A 13,905-nucleotide genomic window follows, 5' to 3' on the forward strand; every position below is an offset into this window, starting at 1 on the left:
TGACTTCACACAAAAAGGGTATAAGTGATAAAAGTTGTTGATAGTAAACAAACATAGTAATAGTGTAACATCCCAAATTTTCAATTTGGAATGTTATACAATAGATCATCATTGCATATCATATTTTATTGCATATTTGGTTGATCCTAGAAATTCTACGCAACTCAATGACCCACGGAGAGAGTTGGGGATTTCGCTATTTTCATATTTGAGTTTTCTCAAAATTTGAAAAGAGGATCATTTGGTTTTAATTATTTTCTCTTCAAATATTTCTAAATATGAAATAAAAGAGAGGGGATAAAATGACTTCCCCAAAGTAAAAGAAATATTGGAGGAAAGATATTAAAATCAAATAAGAATTTTATTGCTATTTTATTTGAATTAGAAAAAAATGCGTTTTTCAAAATTGCATTAGAGGCGCAAATAAATGGTCACCTTGTCCGGCATATTTTTAGAGGACGGGGAAAATTTATTTCAGGATTTTCGGAGTCCGTTTAATATTTCTTTTCATTTAACTACTCCGCGTCGGAATTATTTAAAAAAAACTGAAATTTTTAAACGGGTCGTATCCGACCGGGGCTCTATCCCTAAAGGCCTTTATAAGAGCATGTCTAGTAGAACCCTCAAACCCTTAAAACAAAAACCAGTTTTAAGGGTTGAGAATTGCACATTTTTGACACTTTTAAGGGTTGAAAAACAGGGGCAAAGACTAGAACCCTCAAACCCAACCCTTATAACAAAATATTCCGTTATAAGGGTTGGGTTTGAGGGTTCTAGTCTTTGCCCCAACCCCAACCCTTAAAACTCTGATAGGAAACATATTCAGAAATGAAGATGTATACCATTCTACTTCACATCAGTTCTATTCATGCCAAGCATATCAGCCTTATTTTATCTTGCAAACTCAACATACTATTATACATTCATAAATTCAGAGATCAACATGGCAATAGTCGAAAGTATCATGTGTACATCCAATATTTGTATATCATCTGTTTGTAGTTGTACCATGCCATATAAATATCCCACTGTGCTCAAATTCAACTGAAAACAACTGACTATCTTCTCCATTTGTCACTGCAGAAAGTGGAACATTTCAACATGTAAATGGACATATGCAGTGAAAAAACTATAATTGGAGAAATATATAAGTGAAAATGGACATGTGCAGTGATGATAACTTTAAATGAAAATAGATATGGCAGTAAATGTACTAACATATTTGTATCTAAAGATATGTGCACCTGAACATATTAGTAACTGAAAAATGCAATAGAAATGAACACTTGTTAAAAATGCAGAAGTGAAAATAGGAGGGCCGGCCGGCGGCGGCGGAGGGGAGGCCGGGGCTGCGGAGGGCCGGCCGGGGTGGCGGCGCTGCGGAGAGCCGGCGGGGACGGGGCGGCGCTGCGGAGGGCGGCCGGGGCTGCGGCGGGGCGGCGGGAGCGGGGGCGGCTGGGGCGTGCGCGGCGGCGGGCGCGGCGGGAGCGGGGCCGGAGGGGCGAGCGTGGGGCGGGAGCGAGCGCGGGGGCGGCGGGAGCGAGCGCGGGGCCGGCAGGGGCGAGCGCAGGGGCGGCCGGGGCGTTCGCAGCGGCCGGCGGGGGCGCTGCGGCGGCGGGGGCCTCCATGGCGGCGAGGCGGGCGCGAGGAGGCGGCAGCTGGAGACGGAAGCGGGATGAAAATCCCTCCCGCGCTGGAGAGGAAGTGGAGTGCGGGTTGGGGACAGTTTCTCCCCCCAACCCTCACTTCTACAAGCTGCGATGGCATTTGCGGGTTGGACGTTTAAATTTTTTTACGGGTTTAAGGGTTTAAGGGTTCTAGTCTACGTCGTTTTGTCAACGAAAACTGTAAAAAAACGGTTATTTTTAAGAATTTGAGGGTTCTAGTAGACTTGCTCTAAGTCGGCCCCCACGCCCACAAACCCTAATCCCCATCCCCCGCCGCCCCTAGCGCCGCCGCCCTGGCCACCGTGGCCGCATCGCCTTGCCCCGCCACCGCGTGCCACCACTGCCTTGCCCCGCCGCACGCCACCCGCGCGCCGCCGCCGGACCCACCGCCCAAGGTACCCGGTTTTTAAAAAAACCGACGGATTTTTTTAGAAAAACCCTAGATCTGTTTTTCAGATCGGTTTTATTATTTTTCCCGGTTTATTTAATTAGCGGACGCTCGTCCGTACGTTTGTTTTAACGAACGGTGTTCATCCGTTAGTAACACACAGCGAACGATCGTTCGTTAGCCTGTTCGTCAGATTTTCTTTTTCTAGGGATTTTCTGCGATTATTTCCAGTCGCGATTTCTTCCTTGATTTTCGTTTTAGTTTATCTTTTCGCTCGTTTATCGGAATCTGGTGAATCAAACGCCCAGATCTTCGTCTCGAAGCCCTCTTTCTGTTTAACCAACTTGAACAAGATTTTTGTACAGTAAAATTTGAATCTAGTCCAAATTAGTAAATGAATCTCGTTTCTTTCGCAGTTTGGGTTTCGTTGCTTCGTTTGTTTTGATTCTTTTTGCAAACCGGAGTTCTTCAGTCGAACTTTCTGGTTAGATCTCTTATTTGAGTTTTATCCGTGCATCTAGTTTGAGTGCTTATGTATGTTATTGTTTGTTTACGATAGATTACCCGGAGTGCGAAGCGTGCTACTACGAGTCTCTAGGTTTTGCGGATCATCTGCAAGGCAAGTAACACTTTGATCATACCCTTTATTACCCAGTTTTATTGCATTAGATCAACCCTCAAACATTGCATGGTTAGGATCTAATTAACATGTGGATTTTGGGAAGTAGATGATGAGGTAGAACCTATTGTCCTGTTTAATATCAAACCTTTGGGAGTCACTTCTACGTTATGCTTATATTGCTATGCTATGCTCGTAGACGTGGATTGGGTGAGTGTATCCATGCCAGATGTGAGTATTATTAATTAATGGTTCACTTAAGGTGGCAACTTAAATACACATCTGGGTGGATTGCTTGTGAGGGCACCTAAAGAAATCCAGTGTTGTCCTAGGATATGCCGGAGGAACCTTGTGATCATCCTACGGTCCGTCACCCAGGCTCAAAGGGATCATAAGATTATTCATGCTGGAAACTTTTGTGTGCAGCCACAAGCCATTATGGGCTCTGGCATAGTTGAGTAAGTTGCGTGAAGCTCTTGAAGCGGTAGACTAGCAGATGTAGTGGGTTGTAGGTGGTACGGTCTACCCAGAGTAGAGAGTTAATGCTTCAGAAAGACTGTGCCTCGAATCTCCGACCATGGATGTATTCGAGTCTTGTGGGAAAAGTGCACAAACCTCTGCAGAGTGTACAAACTAATCATGGTTAGCCGTGTCCCCGGTTATGGACATCTTGAGTATTTGGTTCTATGATTATCATGTTGATCTCATCACTCTAAATTAATTTGTTGGTTTAATGATGATGCTTAATTGGGATTGAGTTGGAGGAACCTTCTCAATGTTTAACAACAACCATGATAGTTAAATAAAACTTATTCCTTTGTTGTAGGGAAAAGATTGGCTTTATGCAAAACTGTTAACCATAGAGCTTTCCACCAGCCATATATGCATGTAGTGATAGCATTCATTCTGTTCATTACTCTATGTGTTACATTGCCAGCATATTCCATGTGCTGACCCGTTTCGGGCTGCAACATTTCATGTTGCATACTTTTCACACGTCAAGTAAGGTGACATAGGTCGTTGTCTTTCACTCAACTATGTCGTTGGAGTTGATGGACTCACTTTATCTTCCAAGCCTTCCGCTGTTATCGTTTTTAGATGGCCTTAAGCCATATTATTGTAATAAGTTCTCTTTTGAGACATTCGATGTAATAAGTGTGTGATTGAAACTCTGTTATAAATCCTCAAGTACTGTGCGTGTCAGCATTACCGATCCAGGGATGACACAGATGCATAGAGACTAGACTGTTTGAGGTCTGATCGCTACAATGTGGTATGATAGCACATGCTGATTGTAGGACACGACCACTAAGCTAAAACCATAGGTCATTCTTCTCATCTCATTTCTAACTTCTCTCCCCTTTTTACTCTATAGGATGGCGGATGCAAGGAACAAGTTCACACAACCGGATGAAGATACACCTTTTGGAAGACACTTGAAGGAAGTTACTAGGTACCTGAACATCGGAATACCAAGCTTCACCGGGACCTACATCGCCACTTTACCAGAAGAGGAGCGTTGGAAGATTCGAGATCAAGTTCTAGGAAGGACGTTCATGCCAGTCACCCAACCCATAGAGTTTTCCTTTGATGCACCAACCTGGAGTCTAGGGAAGAGCATGGCAGCCCACATCACCATGGGACGTATTGGAGAAGTTTACCACAATGATCTCAAGGATACTATCTACCAGATTTGTGGGCACCGAGACGAGCAATGGGAGATAATCAGCACCAGGAGGGACAGATCCATTACAGCTTTCATCCAGGAGTTAAACCAGCACATTCGACGCCAGGAGAACCAGATGTGTGCAAGCATGCATGATCTGAAGAAGGCAATGACCAGGATCACATAGCTAGAGGAAGAACTCAAGTCTACACGCGATGGATACGAGGAAGAGATGACGATACTCGTGGAGAAGAATGACGATATGACAAAGAAGCTAGAAGTAATCACGGTAGACCACGCGCCAAGAGGAGATGAAGACGATTCCACTTGTCCGGAGAACTACATCATCACGGACGACACCGACTCAGACCCTGACGATAGCGATGATGACTATGTTGATGAAGCTGGAGCAGATATCATGGAGTCTTCCACCGATCAAAACTTCTAGTCGACCACCATATCAGTAGTAGTATTTCCCCCTGTATATAGTATAGTCCGAGCACTTTTGTAACGCTAGTTAGACCGTTTGTATGCCCTTGTTTGAATTGATTGAAGTGAAATGATTGTGTTTGTCTCATGTGCATATGGGTAGTGTTTTATCTTTAGACCTCATTCTATTATGTCTTCTCACCTTTTCTAAACCCATCAGATGCCTCCGAGACGTGACATCGGATTTGCTTTCCCACCGGAGCTCACTCAGTTAATCCAGCAGCAGAATACCCTGATGCAGCTACTAGTCCAGAATCAGAACCAGGGGAACAACAACAACCCACCACCACCACCACCACCACGTCTTGATCACTTAGCCCGTTTCTTAAGGCTAAATCCGTCGGTGTTCTCCAGTAGCACCGAGCCGACTGTTGCGGATGATTGGCTCCGCAAGATTGCAAGGGAGTTGACCACTGCAGGATGCACAGATGCCGAGAGAGTGCGTTTTGCCGCACATCGGCTAGATGGACCCGCAGCTTCATGGTGGGAGAATTTCACAGCACTTACCCCATCGACACTGTCACATGGGACCAGTTTCAGCAGGCGTTTCGCACCGCCCATGTTTCAGCAGGAGCTATGGCCATGAAGAAGCGCGAGTTTAGCAACTTGCGCCAAGGAGGACGCGCAGTGGGCCAGTATGTGGAGGATTTTAGTAAGTTACCACATTATGCCCCGGATGACGTCACTACAGATGCCGCTAAGCAGGAGAAGTTCCTGGAAGGACTGAATGATGAGCTGAGCATGCAGTTGATGGTGGCAACCTTCATCAACTACCAGGAGTTGGTAGATAGAGCTCTCATGATTGAAGGGAAGCAGCAGCAGATTGACAACCGCAATAGGAAGTATGGACAAGGGAAGTACAACTCAGGAGCTCGGTAGAGGCCCTGTTTTACCCCGAACTCGGGAGCACACATTCACCATAACCATGGAGGCCAACATTCCAATGGAGGGAGTTCACATAATCATAGTGGCCCCAATAATGGTAATGGTAATGGAGGAAGCAACGGACAGAACCGTTCCAACCCAGCAACGCCTGCCAAGAAGGATCTAAGTCACATTACTTGTTTCAAGTGCGGGAAGAATGGACATTACGCCACGGAGTGTCCTGAAGCAAAGAATGGAAATGGCAATGGAAGCTCTGGGAACAAGCCCAACCCTTTCAACAGGGGACAAGTGAACCATGTTAGCATGGAGGAGGTTGAAGCGCAACCCGATGCAGTAATAGGTAAGTTTTTGGTGAAGCCATTTACTGCTATCGTTCTTTTCGATACTGGTGCATCGCATTCATACATATCAAGGGGATTTGTGGATAAGTATAACCTGCCAATCCAAGCCCTTCGGTCACCCATGTTAGTAACCTCGCCAGGAGCAGAGTACATGGCTAGCCTATGGTGTGACCGGTTACCATTAAGGATTGGTAACTACGTGTTCCCCTCAGACCTAATAGTACCAGAGTCTCAAGGACTTGATGTAATATTAGGCATGGATTGGTTATCAAAGTATGGAGGGAACATTGACTGCGCCAGTAAGTCGATTTTGCTCACCACCCCAGAAGGAAGAAGGATTAAGTATGTATCTCGGCATGTGACGAAGAGAACTCAAGTAAATTCCCTATCAGGAGTTGTACAGGAGGAAGTACCAGTGGTGAAGGATTTCCCTGATGTATCCCCAGAGGAGTTGCCAGGCATGCCACCGGATAGAGAAATTGAGTTTTTGATTGAACTTTTTCCAGGCAGAGGGCCAATATTAAGAGACCGTATCGGATGCCTGCAAAGGATTTGGAACAAATTAAGAGGCAGATTAAGGAGTTACTGGATAAAGGCTATATTCGCCCAAGTTCGTTACCTTGGGGATCACCAGTGCTTCTAGTGGAGAAGAAGGATCGGTCATTGAGAATGGTTGTTGATTATCGAGGATTGAATGAAGTGACAATCAAGAACAAGTATCCACTGCCGATGATCAATGAGTTCTTGACCAGTTGCAAGGAGCTAAGGTATTTTCCAAGATCGATCTGCGATCAGGATACCACCAGCTGAAGATTCGAGAGCAGGATATACCGAAGACAACTTTTACCACAAGGTATGGACTATATGAGTATACCGTTATGTCATTTGGTCTGACTAACATGCCTGCCTATTTCATGAACATGATGAACAAGGTGTTTATGGAATTTTTGGATAAGTTCGTCGTGGTGTTCAAAAATGATATTCTGGTCTACTCGAAGAATGAAGAGGAGCATAAGGAGCATTTGCATTTGGTACTTGTGAAGCTCAGAGAACATTAGTTATATGCCAAGTTCATCAAGTGTGAGTTTTGGTTGAAGGAAGTGGGATTCCTCGGACATATTCTATCTGGATAAGGGATAGCAATAGACCCCACAAAAGTTATCACTGTGACTAATTGGGAATTACCCACGTCAGTTGGAGAGATCCGGAGTTTTCTTGGACTCGCAGGATACTACCGGAGGTTCATTGAGAATTTCTCTAAGATTGCAAAGCCCATGACGGAGTTGTTGAAGAAAGATACCCGGTTCAAATGGATTGAGGAATGCGAGGCCAGTTTTTAGGAATTGAAGAAATGCTTGGTTACAGGCCCAGTGTTGATTCTCCCAGATCAACGCAAGGATTATCAAGTGTATTGCGACGCTTCTCGTCGAGGACTTGGAGCAGTGCTGATGCAGGAAGGAAGAGTGGTTTTGTATGCCTCACGACAGCTTAAACCCCATGAGTTGAACTATGCTACACACGATTTGGAGTTAGCAGCCGTAGTGCATGCGTTGAAGACATGGATGCATTTTCTCAGCGGAAACCATTGTGAGGTGTACACGGATCACAAGAGTTTGAAGTATATTTTCACTCAGAAGGAGTTGAATCTCAGACAAAGGAGATGGTTGGAGCTCATCAAGGATTATGATATGAGGTTGCACTATCATCCCGGCAAGGCTAGTGTAGTAGCCGATGCGTTGAGTCGCAAGTCATGTCAACACACTCATGACCCGAGGATTACCCGAGGAGTTAGCAGAAGATCTTCGCAAGCAATGTTTGGAAATAGTTCTGAGAGATTTTGTAGCAGCATTGGAAATTCAGTCTACACTAATGGATATGATCAGAAAAGCCCAGAAGACTGATAAAGAGATTGCCGAGATAAAGGAAAGGATGAGACAAGGAAAGGCTAAAGGATTTCGTGAGGATGAGCACGATACCTTATGGTTTGAGGATCGCGTATATGTGCCTAATGACCCCGAGATCAGGAAGTTGATTCTGCAGGAGGCCCATGATTTGTCGTATTCGATTCACCCAGGAAATACTAAGACGTATCTGGATTTGAAGGACAATTTCTGGTGGACCAGAATGAAGAAGGATATTGCGGAGTATGTAGCAGTTTGTGATGTATGTCAGAGAGTGAAGCGGAGCATCAGAAGCCAGCAGGTTTGCTACAGCCATTGCCGATACCCGAATGGAAGTGGGACAAGCTAGGCATGGATTTTATCACGGGATTGCCCAGGACTCGTTCAGGCTATGACTCGATTTGGGTTGTAGTCGATCATTTGACGAAGGTAGCTCATTTCATCCTAGTAAAGACCACTTACAACAGTGATAAATTAGCAAAGATATACATGACCAGGATAGTATGTCTGCATGGATTTCCGAGGACCATTGTATCAGATAGAGGAACCCAGTTTACCTCAAAGTTCTGGAATCAGTTGCATGAAACTTTGGGAACCAGGCTAGAGTCTAGTACAGCCTTTCATCCGCAAACAGATGGACAGACCGAGAGAGTCAATCAGATTCTGGAGGACATGTTGAGAGCTTGTGCGCTAGATTATGGATCTAGTTGGGACGACAATTTGCCGTATGCAAAGTTCTCTTACAACAACAGTTATCAAGCCAGTTTGAATATGGCCCCTTTCGAAGCTTTGTACGGAAAGAGGTGCAGGACACCGTTGTTATGGGATGAAGTTGGAGACCGTCAGTTGTTTGGACCAGATTTGATTAAAGAGTCTGAAGAGAAGAAGGTTAAGTTGATTCGCGATAGACTCAAGGTAGCCCAGTCCAGGCAGAAGAGCTATGCGGATTCAAAACGCAAGGAGACAGTTTACGAAGTCGGAGACAGAGTTTATCTTCATGTGTCCCCACTTCGAGGAGTTAAGCGTTTTGGAGTTAGGGGAAAGTTATCACCATGTTTTGTGGGACCATACCAAGTTTTCAAGCGTATGGGAGCAGTTGCTTACAAGTTGGAATTGCCAGAAGTATTGTGAGGAGTTCATGATGTGTTCCATGTTTCCCAGTTGAAGAAGTGTCACGCGGAGATGGCCGATATCCCTCTGAGAGATACAGTTCCACTGGAAGCGATTCAGTTGGATAGCGATTTGACTTACAAGGAGAAACCCGAGAAGATTCTCGAGTTTGCCAGCCGAGTTACACGTAGCAAGGTTATCAAGTTCTGCAAATTCAGTGGAGCCACCATACCGAGGATGAAGCCACCTGGGAACGAGAGGAAAACCTACGGAAGGATCATCCGCACCTATTCTCTAGCCAACCCGAATCTCGAGAGCGAGATTCATCTTAAAGGGGGTAGGTTTGTCACATCCCAAATTTTTAATTTGGAATGTTATACAATAGATCATCATTGCGTATCATATTTTATTGCATATTTGGTTGACCCTAGAAATTCTACGCAACTCAAGGACCCACGGAGAGAGTTTGGGATTTTGCTATTTTAATAGTTGAGTTTTCTCAAAATTTGAAAAGACGATCATTTGGTTTTAATTATTTTCTCTTCAAATATTTCTAAATATGAAATAAAAGAGAGGGGATAAAATGAGTTCCCCAAAGTAAAATAAATATTGGAGGAAAGATATTAAAATCAAATAAGAATTTTATTGCTATTTTATTTGAATTAGAAAAAAAATGTGTTTTTCAAAATTGCATTACATGCCCAAATAAATGTTCACCTTGTCCGGCATATCTTTAGAGGACGGGGAAAATTTATTTCAAGATTTTTGGAGTCCGTTTGATATTTATTTTTATTTATCTACTACGCGTCGGAATTATTTAAAAAAATCCGAAATTTTTAAACGGACCGTATCCGGCCGGGACTCTATCCCTAAAGGCCTTTATAAGCCGCCCCCCACGCCCCCAAACCCTAATCCCCAGCCGCCGCCGCCCCACCGGCACACGCCGCCCTAGCGCCGCCGCCGGCTCGCCGCGCGCCAGCACTGCTGCTGCCGCCGCCGCCGCCGGCCATTGCCACCGCTGGACCAACCGCCCAAGGTACCTTTTTTAAAACCGACGGATTTTTTTAGAAAAACCCTAGATCTGTTTTTCAGATTGGTTTTATTATTTTTCTCGGTTTATTTAATTAGTGGACGCTCGCCCGTACGTTCGTTTTAGCGAACGGTGTTCGTCCGTTAGTCACACACAGCAAACAATCGTTCGTTAGGCTATTCGTCAGATTTTCTTTTTCTAGGGATTTTCCGCGATTATTTCCGGTCGTGATTTCTGCCCTAATTTTTGTTTTAGTTTATCTTTTCGCTCGTTTATCAGAATCTGGTGAATCAAACACCCAGATCTTCATCTCGAAGCCCTCTTTTTGTTTAACCAACTTGAACAAGATTTTGTACAGTAAAATCTGACTCTAGTCCAGACTGGTAAATGAATCTCGTTTCTTTCGCAATTTGGGTTTCGTTGCTTTGTTTTTTTGATTGTTTTTGCAAACTCGAGTTCTTCAGTTGAACTTTCTGGTTAGATCTCTTATTTGAGTTTTACCCATGCATCTAGTTTGAGTTCTTATGTATGTTATTGTTTCTTTACGATAGAGTACCCGGAGTGCGAAGCATGCTACTACGAGTCTCTAGGTTTTGCGGGTCATTAGCAAGGCAAGTAACACTTTGATCATACCCTTTATTACCCAGTTTTATTGCATTAGATCAACCCTTAAACATTGCATGGTTAGGATGTAATTAACATGTGGATTTTGGAAAGTAGATGATGAGGTAGAACCTATTGTCCTGTTTAAAATCAAACCTTTGGGAGTCACTTCTACGTTATGCTTATATTGCTATGTTATGCTCGTAGACGTGGATTGGGTGAGTGTATCCATGACAGATGTGAGTATTGTTAATTAATGGTTCACTTAAGGTGGCAACTTAAATACACATGTGGGTGGTTTGCTTGTCAGGGCACCTGGAGAAATCCAATGTTGTCCTAGGATATGCCGGAGGAACCGTGTGATCATCCTACGGTCCGCCACCCAGGCTCAAAGGGATCATAAGATTATTCATGCTAGAAACTTTCGTGTGCAGCCACAAGCCATTATGGGCTCTGGCATAGTTGAGTAAGTCGCGTGAAGCTCTTGAAGCGGTAGACTAGCAGATGTAGTGGGTTGTAGGTGGTACGTTCTACCCAGAGTAGAGAGTTAATGCTTCAGAAAGAATGTGTCTCGAATCTCCGACCATGGATGTATTCGAGTCTTGTGGGAAAAGTGCACAAACCTTTGCAGAGTGTACAAACTAATCATGGTTAACCGTGTCCCTGGTTATGGACATCTTGAGTATGTGGTTCTATGATTATCATGTTGATCTCATCACTCTAAATTAATTTGTTGGTTTAATGATGATGCTTAATTGGGATTGAGTTGGAGGAACCTTCTCAATGTTTAACAACAACCATGATAGTTAAATAAAACTTATTCCTTTGTTGTAGGGAAAAGATTGGCTTTATGCAAAACTGTTAACTATAGAGCTTTCCACCAGCCATATATGCATGTAGTGATAGCATTGATTTTGTTCATTACTCTATGTGTTACATTACCATCATATTCCATGTGCTGACCCATTTTGGGCTGCAACATTTCATGTTGCAAACTTTTCAGACGTCGAGTAAGGTGCCATAGGTCGTTGTCTTTCACTCAGCTATGCCGTTGGAGTTGGTGGACTCACTTTATCTTCCAAGCCTTCCGTTGTTATCATTTTTAGATGGCCTTAAGCCATATTATTGTAATAAGTTCTCTTTTGAGGCATATGATGTAATAAGTGTGTGATTGAAACTCTGTTATAAATCCTCAAGTTTTGTGTGTGTCAGCATTACCGATCCAGGGAGGACACAGATGCATAGATATTAGACTGTTTGAGGTCTGGTCGCTACAAATAGTCATTGTTACAATCTAAGCAAGATAATGATTGAGGAGAGGAAGCCCACATAAAATATAATATCTTGGACATCTTTCATTGTGAGCCTTCAACAAATATTATATAATGACCAAGTGTTGACATTGGACATGGAAGAAAACATAATAGTTAGGTAGTTTACATTCACACAGAAGTTATATGGTCATGGATCCTTTGACATGTGGTGCTTGCTTTAGATCTTTTCTAGCCAAAAAAATATGCACTAAGTAGATATACTACATGTGTATCCATAACCCTAAAACCCAGTATCTTGCCATGAGAGTCCACCACACCTACCTATGGATTCAGTAAGATCCTTCAAGTAAGTTGTAATCGGCGCATCAAGCAATAAAATGGCTCCTAAATATGTATGATAATTTATTGCAAGGGCAAGTAAGCTTTGTACAATCTTGTGATGTCAAAGAAATAAAAGTGATAGAGTGCATAATAAGTTTTCTATCATAAGGGGCAATGTAAAGTGACGTTCCTTTGCATTAAGAGTTTGCACATCCAAAATATTAAAAGCGCATGACAACCTGTGCTTCCCTCTGCGAAGGGCTTATCTTTTATCTTTAGGAGTTCAATCATGTTCTTAAGTCAATAAAGCTTATTGTATTAATTCTATAGTGGCAAGCAACATGTGCTGAGGAAAGATTCAGAATTATATATCCAAGTGGATGTAGATGATCATTTTTATTATTGTTGACATTATCCTTGAGGTAAGTAAGTTGGGTGGCAAATCATTTAAGCCCCTATCTTCCTATTTGTCCTATGGAAATTAGAGCTCCAAAAATATGCCTTGAGTGTGAGCAATCATAAAAGATTAACTGACAATTGAGTATGTGAACTTGGCAAAAGTAAATCTCTTACATAGACTCTCCTCTGAATTATGATGAATTATGATTGTCCCAATGACCGAGAACATAGTTTGTTGATTGTCAACGAAATTTATGCTTCATACTCCAATAGTTGTGAGTGGATCGTCACATGTTTATGAGGAGCTATATGATAACATACTTGCTACTATGATAATATTTATGATGCTCTCATGTTCATATTCTGTTTTTATCGACACCTCCCTCGCAAATCATGTGGTCATTATTTTCAAGCTCGGCTTTCGCTTGAGAACAAGCACGGTCTAAGGTTAGGGGAGTTGATACATCCATTTTACATCATGAATTATTATTGATATTTGTGTCAGTCCTGCTCATTATTCCTTATTATCATATAATTCTTATGTTCTTTCTCTCTAAATATGCAAGGTACATCACTGAGAGGGAAACATCTGGAAACTGGACTTCTCTACTGGGAAACCGAGAAAATGGGAGAAAAATCAACTTGCTCCAAATGACTTGAAACCTTACGGAGATTTTTTTCTGGAATGTTTAGGAATTTCTAGGCGACAGAGAGGGGCCACCTGCTGGCCACAAGCCAACACAACGCCCCACCTAGGCCGCACCTTGATGGCTTGTGGGTCCGTGCAGGTCTCCCGGCCCCTCTCTTCTCATATATGGTGTGTTTTACTCTAGAAAAAATCATAATTTATCTTTCCGGATGAATCACCGCCATCTCGAGGCAGAAACCTGGGCACATACCCTTTTGCTCTTCGATGGGGAGATTCTGTTGGGGGAAACTTCCCAGTGGGAGGGGGGAATCGAAGCCATCGTCATCACCAACACTTCCTCCTTCATGGGAGGACCAATCTTCATCAAAATCTTCACCAACACCGTCTGATCTACAACCCTAGTTCCCCTCTTGTATTCAATCTCTATCTCAAAACCTCAGATTGGTACATGTGGGTTAATAGTTGTGTTGATTACATGCTTGTTGAATTACTTGGTGGAAGATATTATGTTCAGATCCTTAATTATTATTATTATACCTCTGATCTTGAACCCGTTGATGAGC

The sequence above is a fragment of the Hordeum vulgare genome, chromosome 5H (assembly GCF_904849725.1).
Source record: "Hordeum vulgare subsp. vulgare chromosome 5H, MorexV3_pseudomolecules_assembly, whole genome shotgun sequence".
Lineage (NCBI taxonomy): Eukaryota > Viridiplantae > Streptophyta > Magnoliopsida > Poales > Poaceae > Hordeum > Hordeum vulgare.